Raw genomic sequence first — 19560 nt, 5'->3', positions numbered from 1 at the left:
TGGTGAGTCAATATTTTGCCTTTTCCTTGTTGTTCAATAACTTGCCTCGGGCCTTCTTTATTTCATGCTATACAAACATATTCACGAAGACAGAATAAATTCCCCCCTGACAATTTCTGCAGCAGTTATTATAGCAGCAAGGTTAAACACTACCGAACCGCAATAATGCTAAAAATACTAGCTAAAAAATAAACTCCAACTACAAAGGCAAAAAAGCAGGAAGAAGCAAGCCAAAAATGTTCTACAGCTGTGCTGTTCCCCAGCTTGCACGCAGCACTCCAGCAACCAAATGATCCAGCTGTTCCTTTTGTTCCCATTTCCCTCCCCACTTCCCCAGATTTCATTAAGGTTTTATGGCACAGGCATGCCCAAATGTCCCGCTCACATCCCTTTGCCATGCCCTGCAGTCAGCAATGCCCTGCAAGGGACTAGGATACTTGGGGTGTGTGTCTGTGCGTTTAAAAACCGTAGTTAATAACTGATACCAAAACAAAAAAAAAGAGGTGCTGGGTTCTCAGTGGATGTTGGCACTGGGAACAGGTACTGCCATGCAAGCTTGGGGCTGTAATGTAAACACAAAGTGTCAGTCCCTGTTTGATTCTTCAAGCAGGTGCTGGGTATTGAGAAAAGTCCATGCCATGGTTTGTCACGTCAATGGCAAGGATAAATAAAGCACAGTGTTCTCAGGCAGGTGAAATATCGCATAGCACAACATTCTGTCACTTTTGTAATAAATAAAAATCATAGTTGGGTAGCTTGAAATTTTATTGAAATTAAATCATATTTAATTCCTCCAGCTTTCTTGTAATTAAAAGAAGTAATGGCCCTTTGATTGTTTAGGCAATTTAAAATTAATTCCATTGTTATATCCTACTTTGGTTATTAGCTGAAGACTGCAGATCCCACAGGGCAGCTGAGTAGCTCTCCCTCTCCCTCTCTCACCAGCTGACTATACCCTGCACTGAGGATTTCAGTATTCCCTGGAAACCAAGAAGAATCTCTGAATCTTTCTGTAGTAATGTCAGCAGATGGGTTTTTCACCTTTGTAACCGGCAGTCAGATGAAATTTAAAAAAAAGTAAAATAAAAAAGAAAAGGGGAATCAGGTCAAAACCCGGGGCCCAATAATCTCTAGGCTAGAAGCAACTGGTTCCTAGGACAGGAGGCCTGCCGAGGAGCTGTACCTTCCTCCAGGCCAGCTGCTGCCTAACATTGGAAGGTAATTTTGGGCCACAGTTTGCCCCCATAAGGGGGAGAGGGCCACCAAGGTGCAGGGATGAATCCAGTGAGAGCTGGGCCTCATCCTACGGATGTAGTTGCTGGTGCAGTGCAGAGTGTAATCACGTTGACTTTGGGCTCATCCAATGTATCATCTTCTTGTAGTCAATGTTGTTAATCCCTGTTACCTTTCTAGGCATATTTTTCCATTTCTGCACACACACAGAGAAGTCGTTTTGTAATTAGCACAAGGCTGCAAGTGCTGCCCCTGCTCCTGGAGGAAGTTTCTCTTCCAGAGACCAAGGTGTCTCAGTGCCTTGGCTTTGGCCATGCTGGGCACCGCATGCAGACACTGATCTGCCAAATTAAAAAGAACAATGGCAAAATATGTCACCAGCCGCCAGCAAGACAGACTGCATCGCATGAGGTGTCTGCCTGTGAAGCCAATTAAATGCACACCACTGGAAGAGAGTCTCAGAGTGCCTTCAGCGTGAGAGCGAGTCCCAGAAAAGGCAGCGCATCTGAAAAATCAGCGAGGTTTTCCTAATGCCTTTCATCCAGGTGTGCAAGGCTGGCAGCCTTCACAAGCCTTGGAAGAGATTTTGTCCATGTTGTGTGAGGAATACCATTTGTGTCATGGCAAGAAGTGCCTCGACGTAGGCTTCAGTTTGACCTCACTGTTCTCCACGCTGTGGTTTCACCTGCTGTTGTGCAGTGCAGCCACCTCTGGATCAGAGAGCAATAGCCTGAAATACAGCTCAGCTGCTCCCTGCAGCACAAGCAGGCAGGACACCTTTCCCTGCAGGGGGCTGCTCATGCCCTTCAGAAGTCACAAGTTCTTCCTGAGGCTAGAAAAATCCCATGAAGATCAACACGGCCCAAATAGCCTGGCACAGACGGGGTTCTATTTCAAGCAGACCTCAGTGATCATTGGGATCGCTAACACGAGCCCACAACTACCTTTTCTCTTCCCCTTGTTCTTCAGAGCTTTTTCTTTAAAAAATAAAAATAAAAAAGAAAATATGAAAGGAGAACATTAATTATATCAACTATGAACTCAGATTAAAATAAAGTATTTGTGAGTATCCTAATCTCAGGCTTTGTAACTGATAGACATTCGTTCTGTACCAGATGTGACAAGTGTAACAGCAGGGTTAAATGCGACCAGGCTGTTATTAAACTACCAAATGAGAGAGGAAATCAGAACACAATTGGCACAAATGCTCTTAGGCTGCAGGCTGATCTTAGCCACAAGTGAAGATTCCCCTTTAGGATTACAGATTGTGATAAGGCAGGATGCACAGCTTTCCACCCAGCAGTAGGGCAAAGGAATTGCACAGTTTTTTTCTCAAAAGGAAAACCCCATCCCCAGAGGTCAGACAGTGAATTTGTCCCAGCAGCTCTATTCAATAGCACAGACACATCCTGTAGCTCTGACACAGGTACCTCGCTCTTCTGTATGATATCTCTATCAATTCCTCTGATATACAACATTTATTTTTGCTCTAGGAAAAAAAGCAACAAACAGACAATAAAGTGCCACAGGAAAACCAGCTGAACTTCTTCATACTAGAGGGAACTCTGAACAAAACACATTCCTGGCTGCGCTCATTTTAAACAGCATCTGGATCCAAATTTTTCAAGTCATTCACATCTTCAGAAAAAGCCAAGCTAAAAGCCCTTGAACAAACACCCCCATCCAAAGTGTGCAGCTCCAAGTCTGAGGATCTGCCCCGTCACAGGGTGCAGGATTGAATAGCTTCCAGAGAGACGATGAGAAATGTTAAACGAAAAAAGAGTTGGAAAGCAAACGAGCATAAGTGAGCCAACATGCTGCCTGTCAAATATAAAAGCAGTTTTCAAACTGGTGAAAGTTGAAAGTAAAGAATTAAATGCACATATTTAACAGACAACAACAACAGCACCCCTACCTGACATGAATTCAGTGCAGCAGTGGATGACCCTGGGCTCAACCAAGCTCTAAGGGGCTTCAGGTGGTAACTTTTGACAGATGATGATGATTTCTCCTTCTGCCCCCAAGAAAGCCAGCAGCAATGCACAAAATTGCTCCTCAAACCAGAAACGCCTGGTGCTGGCCAGCCCACTGACCATGTTCCTACTGAACTCCTCCAGTCCAGCATCCCTGCCATGTCCTTGTCCCCTTCCCTGAAGCTGTGCCAGCTCTGGCTGCAGGAGTGCTCCTGTGTTTGTGGCTCACGGCCTGCAGCTGAGCCCAGGGAGTGATGGATGTGGGCAGGACAGGCAGTGCAACCCATGCCAGGTGCCCCCGTCTCTGCTGGGTGGTTTTCAGGGCAAAATGCTGGCCGTGCTGAGAAAATTCAGGAATAATTAAGCAGAGAAGGATTTGAGGAAAGTAGGAAAGTTCTGAAGAAAATGGCTGTGTTATTATTTGGTCTATCTCTTCTAGAAACCTTCCCTGACCCGTTATGTTTGTGTGGGTGTAAAAGGCAAGTCCTCGTTTTTCACCTCCCTGGTACCTTGGGGTGGCAGGGATGAGAACCTCTGCAGGCTCCCTCTAACGGGAGGAGGATGAAATAATCAGATTTTGCCAAAGCTCACCTGCCTCCATCCACTGGAAGGCTGTAAATTCACATCCCCTTATGGACCCTTTGGGATGTGCCCATTTTGTACAAACACAATGCCAACGTCCTGCAATGCACACATATGATCGGAGGAGAGCAGGAAAGGATCGTGAAGGGCATAGCACCGGGTTTCGCCTATGTGACATGCTGGCATGTAAAATGGGACAGCGGCCACAGGCAAAACAAAACCAGCAACTAAACCTTTACAAATTCCTTTCAGTTCTTCAGTGGAGTTGGGCAAATTTTGCCTGCACTACTGCTGTATGGTTCTTGTTGCTCTGCCCTCAGCCCAGCTCCTCATCACCCTCCCGCTCAAGGGTGTCAGAGCTCAGCCCATTTTCCCCAATGTACAGGGAAAGCCAGGAAGCTAGGATGGTGCTGAGACACCCCATGGTGCCCCGTGGGACAGGATGTCCCACAGCCCCAGAAATACAAGCATCAGTGCTGCCAGGGCTTGGACACAAGCAGAAACATCCTCCACCTTCTTCCCATCCCTGCTATCCCATAGCCTGTGCCCAGAGGGGAAGCACAAGGGACTTCTGTTCACCTGTCATCCCACAGATGCTGTTACCTCCACGGGCACCTGCTCCCAGGACCCCTCGTCCTGCCCACCCCAGCACCCTCCGCTCCCTCAGAAGCGAGCAGGAAGGGACTGCTATGCCATGCAGTTCTTGCTGTCATCAGCAGATGGCCAAATATTACCACACATTCCTCACATTTACATCAAAAAGGCCACCTAACTGGGTACAAAACTCCTTTCCCTGCCAGAAGCGTTTATTTATAAAATGGCATATGTACACTTGGCATTTACTTTTCTATAAGCAATATTACAAAATGTGTGACGAATGTTAACACTCACTTCCTTTCTCACTCTTGGTGTGCTTGCCAAAGTAAAAAGCACTAAGCAAACAAGGAGTAGGATAAAGCTCTGCCCTCAAACACCTAAGTATTATTTCTTATTCCAAATGGATTTCAAAATCAAGAGAAAAGCCGAGGCCCAGGGCCGGCACCCATGTTCTCCCAGCTGGCAGGAGGTGGCAGAGCAAAGGCTCTGTCACACAGAGCTGAGAGGCAAGAGGCATTTGAATGCAGAAAGTGTTTCATTAAAAATGTGGAAAAGGCCCAGTGAGGGCTGTTTTTTTGAAATACATGGCCTGATCGCGTGTGCTGCTTTGAAGAAAAGCAAGCGAAGCGCCTACCACGCTGCTGCACCAGGGTGTAGGGGCTCCAGCTTGGTGCTTTAACATTGTGTGGTGTCTGAAAATAATCGATACGGGCACCGGCACCGATGTGACTAACAGGAGCAAAAAGCCAAGGAGTAACCTTTCCAGCATCACCTCGGGGCACGCCTGTGCAGACGGCTGGGCTGATTCAGCTGTGGCACGTGATGGGCAGGGGAAAAGAGCAGCTGTAGCTCACAGAGCACCAAGAGCTCAGGTCCCACATTATCCGATGCTATGCCATCTTTGCAGGCAGAAATGCATGGCTGTGGCCTGGGCTCTGGGGCCGTTGGCCTGCCAGATTCACCTTTGCTGGGGCTGGACAGGAAAAGCAGCTCAGCACCTGCCTCTGCATCCCGCTGTCCACCTCGGTCACAGAGGACAAAGGGAGAAGAAACAGCTCCGTCACTCGAGCACACTTTGGGAGATTGATATTCCTGAAACGCTGAGCTTCCAGTAGCTCAGGAATTGCCATTTAATGTCTAAGTGATGAAGGATTACTCTAGAGTGCCAACTGTAAGCAGACTGACACGCCTCCCCCTTGGTGCAGCACTCTATTTCACTTCTCCTCAAGCTGCATGAGCTCTGTCCCAGCCAGCTGGGTAGTGATGGGGGCACAGGGAAGGCTTTTGGTGTCACCATCACCCGCAGGAAAGGCATGACTGCCCCACTGCCATGTCCCCACCTTGGTCCTGGATGATGTTTGTCAAGGCTGGTGGCCCATTACTCTTAGTTACATGGAGGAGGTGAGATGGCTTTCTGGAAGCACATAGGACCTAATCTGTGGACTGAGATGGCAAAGCAGGTAAAAAAGAAGGTAAAATTCATACTTGGGTTCTGCCTTTTGTGCTAAACCGTTAGGATTACGTATATGTCCACAGGGCTTTCATGGTGGGAGACAGTGCTCCCACCTCTCATCCCTGCCTGCTGCCCAGGAGGGACTTGGAGATGCTCCAGATGAGGAACTGGGCATAAGACACACAGTGAGACTGAACAGGGAGAGATCTTCAGAGATCACCTCCCTTGTGTAGGAACCTGATCCCTGGCCTGGATTTGAATGCTGCAGTCATGCTCTGAGACATGAGTGCTGCAACAGGAGCTTCCCAAGGCTCTTGGACTCCTCTGCCAGCAGCAGCTGGGATGTGCTCACAGCGGTACATCATCTTGGGCTCCTGCCATTTTGGAAACCTGTCCCTAAAAGTCCTTTCTACCTACCGTAACTCATTTCAGGGTTTTCTAGCTTTAAAAGAAGTCTGTCATGGCATGGAGACTTAAAAGATTTTTTTCTTCAGCTTAATGTATTTATAAGGTTATCTGTGGCTCAGCAATCTGATTTAATCAATTTGGGCAGATATAATTTAGGTACCAAACTTTTCTATTTGAGAAAATAACTCCCTTTGTCTTCTGAGAGCCCTATTATGACTAAGAGCATCACCAACTTTATGACAAACATAATTCCACCCAGAGACACCAGCAATCTTGGTAGGCAGTTTGAGAAACATGCAATTCTATATATGTCAGAGAAAACAGATGATCTGAAAGTAAAATGGCTCACTAAAGAATAAACAGAGCATCCTGCCAATCTTTTGTGCTTCGTGTTTTCTTGGCTGCAGGTTGGGGACTTCCAGAGGAATATTTGGAGCCCGAGCCCTGTTTTGATGCCTGGCCCCAAGCAGGGAGGAAAGGGGTCTGCTGTGCTTAAGGGGTGAGCACGGGACAGGGGACACTTAGACCCAAGGAAGGTGGGATGGAGGCCGAAAAGCACATCCCCAGCCCTGCACACCTGCGAGATGCTAGATTTTCGGACGGCGACTGAATGGTGGAAACCGCAAGGTAATCTCCGCACATGTGCATTAATAACCGCCTGCTCCCGTGCTAATCACGCCAGCCACGAGGCGGCTGCTAAGCAACTAAACCCTGGCGAGGAGGCACTTCTGAGATAATTCTAAAAATAGGCTCTGGCAGGCGAGACAGCATGAGCACCCGAAGCGGTGACGTCAGGCTCCTTGCTGCCGCCCGCAGCCCGGGCAAGCACCTCCGGGCATCCCCAGGGACCGGCAGCAGGGACTGACAGCGGTCCCCGACACGGCCAGCAGCCTCTGACATGCTGCTTCTGAACATCCAGCCCCAGCCTGTGCCCAAAGGCGGGTGCAGCCCCACGGCAGCCTTTGGCGATGCTGCAGGGCACAGGGATACCCCTGCTGCATCCGTGCCTGGATGGGAAAGGCTGCCCTGAGCAAATCTGATGTTACAAGGAGCAATTGGATTAAACTGACAAAACCACGCACATGACTGGAAACGAGAGATGACATCTGGGGCTTTGGCAGAACCTGTCCTGCCCTGCAGGGCTGTGGCGGGTAGGATGGTGCTGTGGCGGGAGCTGTGGGCAGGGAGGGCCGGTTCCTCGCAGGCGCTGGGCATCCTCCTCCTCCTCGCTACACCACCACAGGAACAGGAAAGTCCGGGCAGCCACCACCCACGCTTCAGGATGACTGCTGCTTTCAGCAACGCAGACGTTTCTCTCCTCCGAATACCACTTTCTGGTAAAACGGGGGCCTGAGGGAGCTGATAAGCAAAGCTTCTTGACAGCAGTAAGAGCCCCATGGTCAAAGGAGCGGAGGGAGATGAGCACCCCAACAAGCAGCAGGTCCTGTGCCACCCCCATGCAGACAGCCACAGACCAGTGCCTCCAGGAACCCCAGCAAGCACCTTTGTCGTGCTTTCTCCTGCTCCATCGCTTCTCCTGAGAGAACAAGGTGCGGAATTTGGCACCGGCCATTTGGCTGCCCGCTCTTCCCAACAACTTCCTCACCGAGCATAAAAACACACACAAAAGTAGAAAGAGCAGAGCTAGAAACTTTCACACCCCTTGCAGAGGAAATGACCTCTGAGCTGTGGAAAGGGCCATAAATTTCTCAGCAAACATACTCCGGGCGTGGGTGTGCGTTCATCTCCCAAATACCAGCGTTGCCTCCAGTGGGAGCGAGAGCAAGCCCACCATTAACACACAGCGCTTGATCTCGGCGCCTCTAGTGCATCAACACTGCCAGTGAAACAAATACCAGGCTTTGATAAAATGAGTATGTGTCAACATACTTCTGACTCACGAGGTTTCAAAGGGAGAGTCGGGAGGATCCTGTTTCAGCGCTTTTTATCAGGCCATGACACAGACATCCAGGCTGGAAATCCTGCCGTGCCCTGGGCCTGCCTCGCTCAGAGCGACACTGAGATCTCAGCGCACTTGGAAGGAGATTTCCAAGTGAGAAGCCCTGTACCTATTCACTCCACATGCACCATCTCACAAAACCTCTCTACAAACCCAGAAGGAGGGCTCAGCCAAAATACAATGCCCATAAACATTTTACAGAAGGTTTCTCATCACCCATCCCTGTCACTGATGTGACAACATGACAAGTGTCACGCGTGGGGTGGCACCAGGATGCCCAGCTTGTAGCTGCTGCTGCCATGAATGTATTCACTGCTCCCCTTCATGGGTTACTCTGATTGCTTGGTAAAAAGCCGAGGGTTTGATACCTCCCAGCTGTGAAGTACAAAGAAAACCTTTCGAGAGATCTCGCACTGCAAATGCACTTGCCTGTGCTGGTCTGTATCTGGGTGATAAATGAAGCCCAGCACACTTGAAAGAGCTTCTTACTCTTTGAAAAGCAAACCAAACCCAATAATCCTTTGTACTTTCATTATACCATCCACCCAGTTTCTTTTGCTCTCCTTCCAGAAGCGCTTGTGTCTCATGGACAGCCTGGCCTGGTTCCCTCGTGGGTTTGGTCGCACAGGGGCACCGGCACCTGGGAAGGAGAGGGGAGAGGAGGGCAAGAAAGGGGAGAAAATGGGACCTGGAGGGACAGCCTTAGAGCAAGGAAAAAAACAGCCTCTCTAGAACTCAGGCACGGCACCTACAGGCAGGTTTTTGCCCCGTCCCTCCTACCTGGAGGTGGAAGCACCGTGGAGCAGAAGTCCCAGGGCGGCCGGAGGGACCTCGCAGAGGTTCACTCCCCACCTGCAGTCAGCTGCTCTAGCAAAGGGTCTCCCCAGCACCTCTGCCAGCAGCACAAGCATCGTGGTTTCTTCTTTACAAATGCGAGTGATCTTTTCCGAGAGATATTGTGGAGCCCTTGAGGCCGCCTCTGAATGTCCTGCTCCCCACAAGACCTGAATTGAGCAGGCCGAGATCTGCTGGTGTCTGCTCCAAACTGCCTTTGCCTGCCACAGCCTTGACTCATCCCAGGCAGCCAAAGGGCTTCTGCTCTGCTGTCTTATCACCAATCAAGGAATTATCAAAGTATCAAGGAATACAGGAAGAGATTTGAACTCTCTGGCCTTGGGATGTTTTGAAAAATGACTCAAGGGAGCAGTGAGTTTGGCAACTTTTCCCTGCATCTCTTGGTCGAAGGCATTTTTACCCTTTAACCATCAGGGCATGTTCAGGTTCTCAGTGAGTGGAAGGGAAGGAAGTACTCCTAGGACCAGTTCTCCAGGTGTTTGCCAATAAGAGGCATTAGGATGACCATAAACTTCTACTTGCCAGAGCTCCTCGGGCCACCTGTGCTCTCCTGGTGACTCCGCATACATGTGCACAGGTCCCAGAGGCCCACCCCAGCCTACAGCTGTCCACAGCTCCCTGCAAACCCAAACCCAGCCACAAAAAGGACCTACCACCACTGCACCCCTCCAGCACAGTGGGAGGATGCTACAAAATCAGAAGCCTGTTGCTAGGCTTTATTTCCCCCCTAGGCTCCACCGTGAAGTCTCTTCAATAACATTTTTATGGCTCCATCAATCTTATTTAAACTTCAGTACAAATAAATTGCAGCACATTCACAGTCCCATCACGGTGCTCTGACTCACCCAGTCCCAGCAGACGTTGTATATTAAATTAATTTTGGAATGTATTCCAAAGAAATTGTTTCAGCTGGAGAACTCCCCATGCCGTTCATCAGGGCAAGGCAACACAGGATAGCTAATAGGAGGACTTTAATTAGCTGGTGATTAGCCTCATTAGGACTCAATTCGTTAATAATGTAAGTCACTCCCCTCTCCCTTGGCTCAGTAGAGGAGGGGGAAATAATTCTTACACTGATGTGGGAGAAAACGCAGCATGGGTTCAGGGCTTCCTTTCCTGCAAAGGCCATGGGTCCCTTGTTGGATGTGGGGCCAAACTGCATCCTGTTACACTTGGGGCAGCTCTAACACACCAGACAGACTTCATATTTACTTTGGCATTACTCAGAGCAGGGTTAAGCCCACAGACTAAAATGTTTACCAACTAGGTGGAAAAAATGTATTTTCCAGCTATTAATTTCTGCTTCATCCAGCACATGCAGCTTCACTTACGCCCGTGGGAAGCATATGAGACTGATGAGATCAGGGACAGAGGTAACCAGGCCACCTGCTGAACACAAAAATTTCTGTACAGCTGGTTCAGACCCACGTCTCTCATTAAAAATATTTGGGCTATTATTTTCCAGCTAGCTTTGGCCCTTGCAGACTACCACCCTGGTACAGCAGGCTGAAAGCTTGTTTGCTTGAGTTTTGTCTTTTGGTTCCATCCTTGAGATGTAAGTCAGGGTCCTGTGGAATGTAAAAGAAAATATATATTTTTTTAAAGGAAAATGTAACCTGAACCCAACATTTTGTCCTGTTTTGCTCTGACACAAGGGTGCAGTGTCACCCCCGGGACCACGGGTGGATGCCAGGGCACCTTCGTGCAGTGCTGGGTGAACGGGCTGCAGCACCACAGCGTGCAGGGAGAAGCCGAAGTGCCCAACATGCTTAGAAATAAGAAAAGTGTGATTAAACTGAATCACTATTTGACTGACTGGCTGACAAGATAATTAGCTGTCCCACACAGCTAATTAGCAAATTCCTGAGGCTGCAGTAACCAGCAGACCTAAAGCATACCAAGCTCCTTGCTAATTCAGCCTTGCTGCACGTCTCCTCTTCTGACGCAGCCTTATCTCCTGCGAGTGGAGCCTGTGCGTGAGCAGGAGACACCTGCCTGCTTAGCTGCCAGCTCTGTGGTTCCCAAGCAGGGGACATCAGCCCATCACTTTCTCCATGGGGAGACGCCTTCTCCCCGCACCCTGGGCTGTGCAGCTCTGCTGGGGGTGCAGGCACAGACAGCACCAGTGCTTCCACAGACCAGAAGCCGAGCTGTGCCCGGCAGCTTTCAGCTCTGCTCCCTTAAAGCCAAGCCCGTTTCCCAGCAGGAGACGGAGAGGTGCTGCAGAGACAAGGACTTCCCAGGCAAAAGGGCATTTCGACCAACCCTGACAAAGCTACTGAAATACATCTCAGTGCAGCGAGCCGAACTGTGCCCTGCCAGCGTGTTTCATCATGGTTTGCCATCTCTGGCCGTGCCCCGGGTACCGACCTGCACCTGTACTGCACAGCCCGCCAGCCGGCTCCAGCCACCGCCTGACCTTTGCTCGGCCGCGCTGTTCGATCTTGGAAAACAACTACAGGCACCGAGGCTTTCTGCTTTTCCCTCTACATCACATCATGCTGCTCGGCAAGGGCTGCTCAGCCGCATCCACCCCCTGCAGCTCTTCTGATAGCCCCTGGTCCCCGCTGGAGTGCAGGAGGCCGGGAGGAGAAGGCTTGTCCAGCCCTGCTGCTCTCCCCATGAGGCACCTCCATGCCCTGCAGGTGTCCCAAACGCATCCTGGGGCACCACTGGGAGAAGTCCCCGCTTCCCCACCCTGCCTCCAGGCCACAGGGTGCTGCGGCACAGCCCAGCCAGCCTCGGGCAGCTCCCGGCTCCCTCCCCTGCCCCATCTCTGCCCATCTCCCATCCCTGCGCAGGAGCAGGGCACTGCTTGCTTTGCAACTGGAAATAAAACCCAAGGTCTCTGGCTCCTGAAACCACACTTCAGTTAACCAACAGATTTTTTGGTGCCGAGTGTGGCCAGAATCAGCCCTGCTCCTGCCAGCAGCGCTGGAAAGCAGCGGGTTTGGGCAGCAGGCGCTGCGAGACGCTGCGAACGCCATGGCAGCTGACAACGTCTGCCCGTGATGACTCACCGCTGTTGATTTGGGCAGAGGCAAGAAAAACAGCCTGAAATGTGCCTGTTCGGCATTCATATCCTCAGCGATGGGATATTAGCTCTGAGCACGTCCCCGATCCCCCTCCCTCTTTCAGTTCAGCATCGCTGAAATTTGTTTTTCTGCATTGGAAAGGTGATATATTGACAGCCACGTATTTGGGGAATCAGTTTGTGTCACGGCCAGAGATGTCACGTTCAAATGGATCACATCTACATCAACAAAATATCTGGCACTGTTTGACCTTCTCATCTCCCCAGGCAATTTTTCTTCCTTTCTTTTGTCCCCCGAAGCTGCTCAATTATTAGCTTTGTCACCATAGTGGTGACTGACGGAGTCAACGCTCCCGATGGCTTTTCAGGGCTGTTTTTTCACGGCTGTTCTCCCCAAACAGGGGGACGAGGTATTTTGTCACAGCTGCCGGGCTGGACCCCGACCCCAGGGAGCTGCAGAGGGGACCGAACACCGCTGCCAGCACATCGTGGCCAGGGACGGGGTCAAACAGCACAAAGTGACCTCAGACATCTAACCACCATGCTGCAGCGTGGGCAGCAGCTCATCTCGAGCTGTCAGGTCACATTTCTGGTGCTCAGCCTCAGCGTACTGAGTCCTCAAACATTATTTTTCAGACACTGATATTTTTCCCCTCCGAGAAGTAGCATCTCCTAAAACCATGGGTGTGAATGAGCCACGGCAGCTCATCACAGCTTGCCCTTTCTCAACCCCACTGCTCACCAAGAAATCAGGAGCTGCTGCAGTGACCACGTGGCGTCACAGGGGCTTGTGTTCCTGGCTAGCCCTTTGTCCTCTTCTCCTCTCCCTTTCTATCCTCACTTCAACACGTACAGCAGTGCTGTGTGAGCACGAACAGCCTCCCCATGGGAAGGGTGCAATGCAACTATTCCAGCTTTAAGTACTAACAGGTTCAAAACAACCATCCAGGTGTAAGCATCAAAAAGTATGGATGGAGGGAGTTTTTCAAGGGGCAATGACTTCAGCTATGCCTGGAGAGTCCTGGCCATGATACTGCAAGTCCGCATCAGCAGCCATGCTCATGTTCTGTCCAAGAAGTACTTGCAAGGTTAATGTTTCTTATAAAAGACTTATTTTTGCAATTATAAAATTGAAAAACCTAATGATCCTTATATTTGAGCAAAACTGGCCACGGATGAGCCACAGCCATAAAACCTTACTTGCAGGGAAAACCAGCCTGCCCATCCAAATGACCATTTATCTTGTTATTACACACATCCCTATTCATTTATATTTTTTTCAATGATTTCCATTTTCTTTTCCCTTTTCAAAAGCAAAGAACCACAGAGGAGCTATCTGAAACCACATGAATGAAGAAGAAAGGCTGCTGCACCACCGAGCACCCTCTGCAGCTGTAAAAGCATACATAACCTGTTCTCTTTGAGAGAAATGGAGCTGGTGGGGCTCATGGTTATCGACGGAAGGGAGGACGCAGAGCAGGATGTGTGAAGTCTCTGGTGATCACTGGGGGGGGCAATAAAATTCATTTCTGAAGTCTGTTGTACTTAGTGGTAGTATTTGCCATTCAGCCCTGGGCAGCACACACAGAGCAGCCAGCACAAGTACCATGCAGCGCTCACTTCTTGGTTGGAAACTCCATTTACAAACCCAGGGGAAAATGCTTGTTACACGGTGCCAGATGTGCCGCCACACCAAACAGGAGTTTCCATCATCCAACAAGTAATTCCCAGTTTTACACAAAGTCTTTATCCACATTGGGGTGAAACACCAGGATAGGGACTTGGTGAAGCGTTTTGCTTGGAAGGAAGGGGACGCTGGTGGTCCCACACAACAGCACGTTTGCTTGGAGGCACAGCCAGGGCTGTGTGGAGCCCCCACAGAGCATTTTGGTGAGCCCCCCAGCCAGCGCTGGGCCTGGGGCAGGGTCTCTGCCCCCAGGGTCACTTCACACGGTAAAGAGAATAACACATGGCCATGGGGATAACGGGCAAAACACGCCAAACACAGCAAGGCGGCGCACAAGCAGCAGTCTCCCAGCCAACACAAGTAGCTGCAGGACTCCTGTGTATCTCCTCCACGCCTCACCTGATTTGCATAGCCAAAAGATGGCAGCACTTTCTCACATATGTGCCGCCGCAACGCTCCCTCTCCCCTAAAAATGCACATACATGTGTACAGCTCCAGACCAACCCAGCGGCCGCCACGTCCACCCATCTCACCTACTGATGGCCACAGGGCTGGGTGGGCTGCGAGGGGCAGCGACGAGGCTGGTGTTACCCACGGCCACTGGTGGCAGAGCCAGCGGTAACGATGGCACGGGCACGTGGGCGTCCGCACCGGCACCCCGCGGGCACGGGGCTGCCCAGCCAGGCAGCTGCAGGAAAGGACTCGCTCTTGGTCTTCTGAGTGCTATTTGACCTTTTTACTATTGTTTTTTAAAAAGGGAAAAAATTCAAACGTTAACAGGATTTGCCCTCAGCCTGATTTGACATTCAGGAGATGTTGCATCCTCTGCCACGCTGCGTGGTGCGGCTCCCAGCACAGCCTCTGGGTTAGGTGCAGTGGCAGACAGAGAAAATGCTCAGCTTTGATTTTCCCCTTTCCCAAGGTGGCAAATCCACCCCAAGTTGTGAATGCAATTAATTCCACTTGCCTTTCCCCTGCCCCTCCTCCTAACCTGCATCCATTTCTCGTGTCAATCTGCTTCACTCATTTGCTGAGCATTTCCCGGCCGGCCCCTGCAAACCCCCTGTTACCCGCATGGCTCTGCCAGGTGACTGCCAGTGCCCAGGACCAGAGCACCGCCTTCCTCAGTCAAACAGCCCCCTGGCACCAGTGGGAAATTTGGGGAGAGAAGCACCTGGGACAAATTAATTAGTGACATCACTAATTAGGAGCAGCAAGGGGTTTCCATCCACAAATACCGCTGTGTTGTGGCCACCTTACCTGGCACCAAGGGAAGTGCTGCCTTGGGGCTTTTGGCTTAAAGAAGGTGCCTCAGACATTTTCATCAGAGTAAAAGCTTGTCACATGCCAGCTGCTCCTTACACCCAGCTCCAGTTTTGGTTTTCTGCTCTGTGAGGGTGTCACAGCTTGAACTGCTACTCTCTGGCTTACATACATACAAGTGTACATATGCACATGGGGAAAGACAGGCTGAAAGCACAGATTTTCTTTACAAAATCAGGAACCTGGGGTTGGGACTAACTGTAAATCAAAGGGGGCAGAACATCCCGAGCCTACTATGTGTAGTATTTTCTCCTTGATTCCTTGCAGATGAGCTGAATTTCCATGACAGCACTCCCCAGGCCAGGCAAGGCATGGGCAGCGAGCAGGACTGCCGCACAGTCACTGGTAATCCTTTCCCCTCCTTGCTCTCCGCATTTTCCATGCTGGCTGAGCTGCCCAAGCTGCTGGACACTAAGCTCCCAGCAGTGACCAGGCTGGGGTGGATGCTGCCTTGCCCAGAGGAGCAGCAAAGCCAAGGAGAGCCCAGCACTGCTCTGCCAAACCCGGCTGACAGCTCAGCAGCATTGCTAGGGGACAGGCAGCAACAAACATTACAGCAACCTGCACGGGAAACATGATCCGTACTGTGTCCCTTGCAAAATGAAAGCGCAATGTCTCTCAGCCTCACTCATAGGGGCAGGCATTTCGTTTTGGTCCTGGCGGTGCTCGGGGATGCATTGCTCACACAAACCAGGCAGCTGAGCTGCTTGCTTAACAAAAAGCTGCAGGGAAGCAATTTTGCTCCAACCTCCACCCCAGCACCTGCAGGTGATGGGCACCACACCCTGGATTTTGGGGATGTGTTAGCAGTTTTTGTGTTGCATCTGAAATACATGTTCAGAGCATAAGTTTGTGACTCCTGCCGTGGCTGCAAGGGCGTTAATCCCCAAAAGGGCCAAGGCAGACCTCTGGGATAAACATGGGTTCCCCAGGAACCCAGCCTTCTGGGGAGGCAGAAAGCCCCAGCAGGGAAAATTGTTATCCTCTGCCGCAATTTATAACCTTCGAGAACAGGCAGAGGCCAGCAGCAGTCATGGCTTAATAGCAGTGATTTCAGGCTTTGTTTTCAAACTGCTTACTTAGTATCACGTTAGGATGCAGATAGGAGCCTTTCTCAGTCTGGCACTATTTGACACCCTGGGTATTTCCAGGGAAGTCAGTGGAGGGGCACAAAGTAAATCAGTGCAGAATTGGGCTCCATGAAAAAAAACTGTCCTTAGTGGAGAACCCAGTTCCCAAAATCAGCTAGCGGAGACAAACCACTTAAATAAAATAAATCATTGCAAAGGCAATTCAGAGAACAAGAGAGAAAATTGCTTTTGTTCTCCAGTCACAAACTGCAGACTGACAATCACACCGGGTACTTCCATGCTTACTCGCTGGCTGGCCCTTTCCCAGCTATAGGGTCTTGTTTACACCTAGTCTTGCAGTCCTCACAGAGCAGAAAGAGGCCACTGGGCCAGATTCAGGTCACATAACGGTTTGGGTGATGGCAAAGGAATAGGAAAATAGGTGGCCAGAGATGCTGCAAGTATGACCCCACTCTTCCAGGGTTACCTTCCTGGCCTGACTGCGGTGCTGGTCTGGTGCTGGTCTGACTGCCCCATTGCTGCCCATAAAGATCATATATTACTGGTGATGACAAGACTCAGGCTGGAGGCAGCCTCATTTCAGCAGTGGGAGCCATGATTCATTTCCTGTGGCCTATAGCTTGCGCGACATATGGCAATGTTTTTTTAAAACCCTGGGATGGAGACAAGGAGTGACAGCATGCGCTCAAGGAGGGTGCACAACCACGTCCATCTGACAGCAAAGCTGGCACATGGCTGCTGATGGGCTTCTGCCTCCCTCCCTGCCCTGAGGAAACACGTGGACCCCATGAGAGCCACCTCCGATGCTCTCCATCCTGGCATCCCAATCTTCTGCTTCACCCAGGTGACAACGGAGCTGTGCTGCAAGCGCTGGCTTGGGTTTGATTTTGTGTTTTTAACAGTGAGTCCAAGCAAGAAAACACTCATGGCAAACCGTGTATCTTTTGGTGAGCTCCAGGAGGTTAGGTTCTACCTTGAATAAAGTATTTGGGGTGCTTCTTGTCCTGTCCTGGGGGATCTCACTTCTCCTGAGATGCCGAAAGGTGGATTTAACCACCCTGTGGAGTGGATTTTATCTCCATACAGAACCACTGCCTGGACAAATCTGATGTGACTAGAACCTCTTGGGACTCCAGGCTAAATCATTTAAAGAAACTTGGGAAAAAAAAAAAAAGGGTAGCCAGAAGTACAGAGTGCAAGCTCTAATAGATTCAATAAGTCATCGGTGACAGCTGAAACTAACTTAACAGTGCAGTTGTGGAAGTGGTACTTAATTAACATTCTCATGGGTTCCTGCTCTGAGCATCCAGAACTCCATTCAAAAAGTGGCTGGAGGAAATCGTGTTGATGCTAGGGATGCAAGTATTAAGCATGTTGCATCTAAAAGTGCCCATTAAAAAATTTCAAAATAATAAATAAATAAATAAAAGAAGCAATCTATCCTTCAAAAAATCCCTTACATAGATACCAATTTAGTTGCAATGGGGCGCAGCCATTTAGCATATGCCATTAATTGTGTAGGCTCCGTCACTGAGTGGAGACATAGCCACTGCCGGAAAATTCAGATATATTCCCCAAATGGCATATTAATAATGAGATCTTTCATAGGAGGATCCATGACTCATTTGAGAAGAAAAATGGGTCATTCACTGCACTGAGCCATCTGAAGAAAACGGCAGCTTTTTTGGGAGGGATTTGTTCAGTTTCAACCAGAAAATGGAGAAGGCAAAGGGGGAGAGGACGGGTGGCTGGTGCTGCTGGATGACATTAGCAGTGTTTCCATTTTAGAGCTAAAATCCCCACCCTGAGAGGCATTTCATGCCTTGTAGGGCTGGATGCTAAAAAAAAAAAATAAAATCAGGAATGGAAGAAACTGTGAGTGTCACTCAGCATCACTTCGCCCTGCCTCACCCAAAGCCACAAGCTGCCCCATCTTTCCCAAAGTCCCGTCCTGGTGGCCCCTGGGGTGGAAGGCACCATGTGCACAGCGATGCTTTGGATGCCTGCAGGTTCTCAGCTACCTTCCCAGGTAGCTGAGGTTCCCAGGTTTCTGGAATAATATGCAATAGAGGAAGAGTTAATGGTAGATGCTGAATACACGCAAAAATGTCAAATCAGAGCGAGCCCTTTCGGTGTCCTGCCTGTGTTTCTGCCTGCACTCACTCAAGCAGGAGCTGCTCCCTGCTCCTGTGTGATGCTGCTTGCATGCATGTGGGGCCCAGGGTGATAAATAATACAGAAATCCTCATCGGCACAAGTATGTAGGGGAGATTGGATGGGTTACACGCAAAATGACAGCCAGCTCCCCCGCACAGCTACAGCACAGCCTTTGTGAGGAGTTAACGCATGATAACAGGGCAGGTTACAAAGCTGGCGTTTAAGATTTCATTATAGCCATAAATCTTACTGCTACTATAGAATTGTAATCGCTTTCACAACCCAGCTAAATCCAGGGTAACTTTCCGTATTAGATGAATGCATTCATCATTCCCATTCAGCAGTTACTTGGGCCCATGACTTTCTGTGATGCTTTGGAGATTAACAAAGACCACAACCCCTTCCTGAGGGCATTTGCCCTCTGCCCTGATGACAAGACTCACATTTCTTTGCTTTATCCTTCCCTTCTGCTGTTGCCTTCCCCTCCCTCTGCCCTCAAATTCAGATCCATGGGTCCAGCCAGAGGGAGGAGGCGATGGGGAAAGGATGCCCCTGTGCTGCAGGCAGGGTGTTCCCTCCTCAGGCAGACACAAAACAACCTCTGTCTGTAGACCTGCTGCAGTGTCCTACCTCCCAATTTAATTATCTCAACAAGATAAAAGAGGAATTAATGGCAAGTGGATTTTCTCGGTTAAACAAGTACTTGACAACCAACACCGAGCTCTTAAACTGCCACTGGACTGTGGATAAATTGATTCTCATGAACCAATGGCCACTGAGTCTAAACAGCATCCAAATCAAATTAATTTCCTCTTCAGGATAAGAACACCTTCCCCATCCCCTTCAACAGCCACCTCTGAACATTGGAGCTGGTCCTGCAGCACCTTTTTCCCCTGGTGCTCCACAGCTTTGCACCACCAAGTGAAAATCAGTGAACATTTAATCCAGGCTGGCTCTTTCCCAGACCACAAAGCCTTCGGGCACTCTGGAAGCTGAAGGTGGTGGTTATTTCCCCTGAGAAATAACCCTCCAGCCCCTAGCTCCTGTCCCCATCACACAGGTGATGGTTATCCACCAACCTGCCTCCTGGTTAAGCCTCCCCACCTTCCTACCCTGCAGCACGCCCAGACCTCTGAGTGCACCAAGATGAGGATATTTTATTGCAGTCCTCTCCATGCTAACAGAATGCAAAAAAGAAATCTCTTCC

General features: G+C 49.9%; 1 long non-coding RNA gene across 1 annotated transcript; it reads right to left on the bottom strand.

The window, feature by feature from the left end:
* Positions 1-372: 372 nt before the first annotated feature.
* LOC310882156 lies at positions 373-9895 on the bottom strand. Its single transcript, XR_014572828.1, has 3 exons — positions 8987-9895; positions 8636-8846; positions 373-2210 (listed from the first exon to the last, which is right to left on the bottom strand). It is a non-coding gene; the product is annotated as an uncharacterized lncRNA (long non-coding RNA).
* Between the last annotated feature and the right edge of the window lie 9665 nt (positions 9896-19560).

The sequence above is a fragment of the Anser anser genome, assembly GCF_964211835.1.
Source record: "Anser anser genome assembly, chromosome: 15".
Taxonomy (NCBI): domain Eukaryota; kingdom Metazoa; phylum Chordata; class Aves; order Anseriformes; family Anatidae; genus Anser; species Anser anser.
Note: the sequence above shows the minus strand (reverse complement) of the source record. Positions and strands in the feature narration are given on the sequence as shown.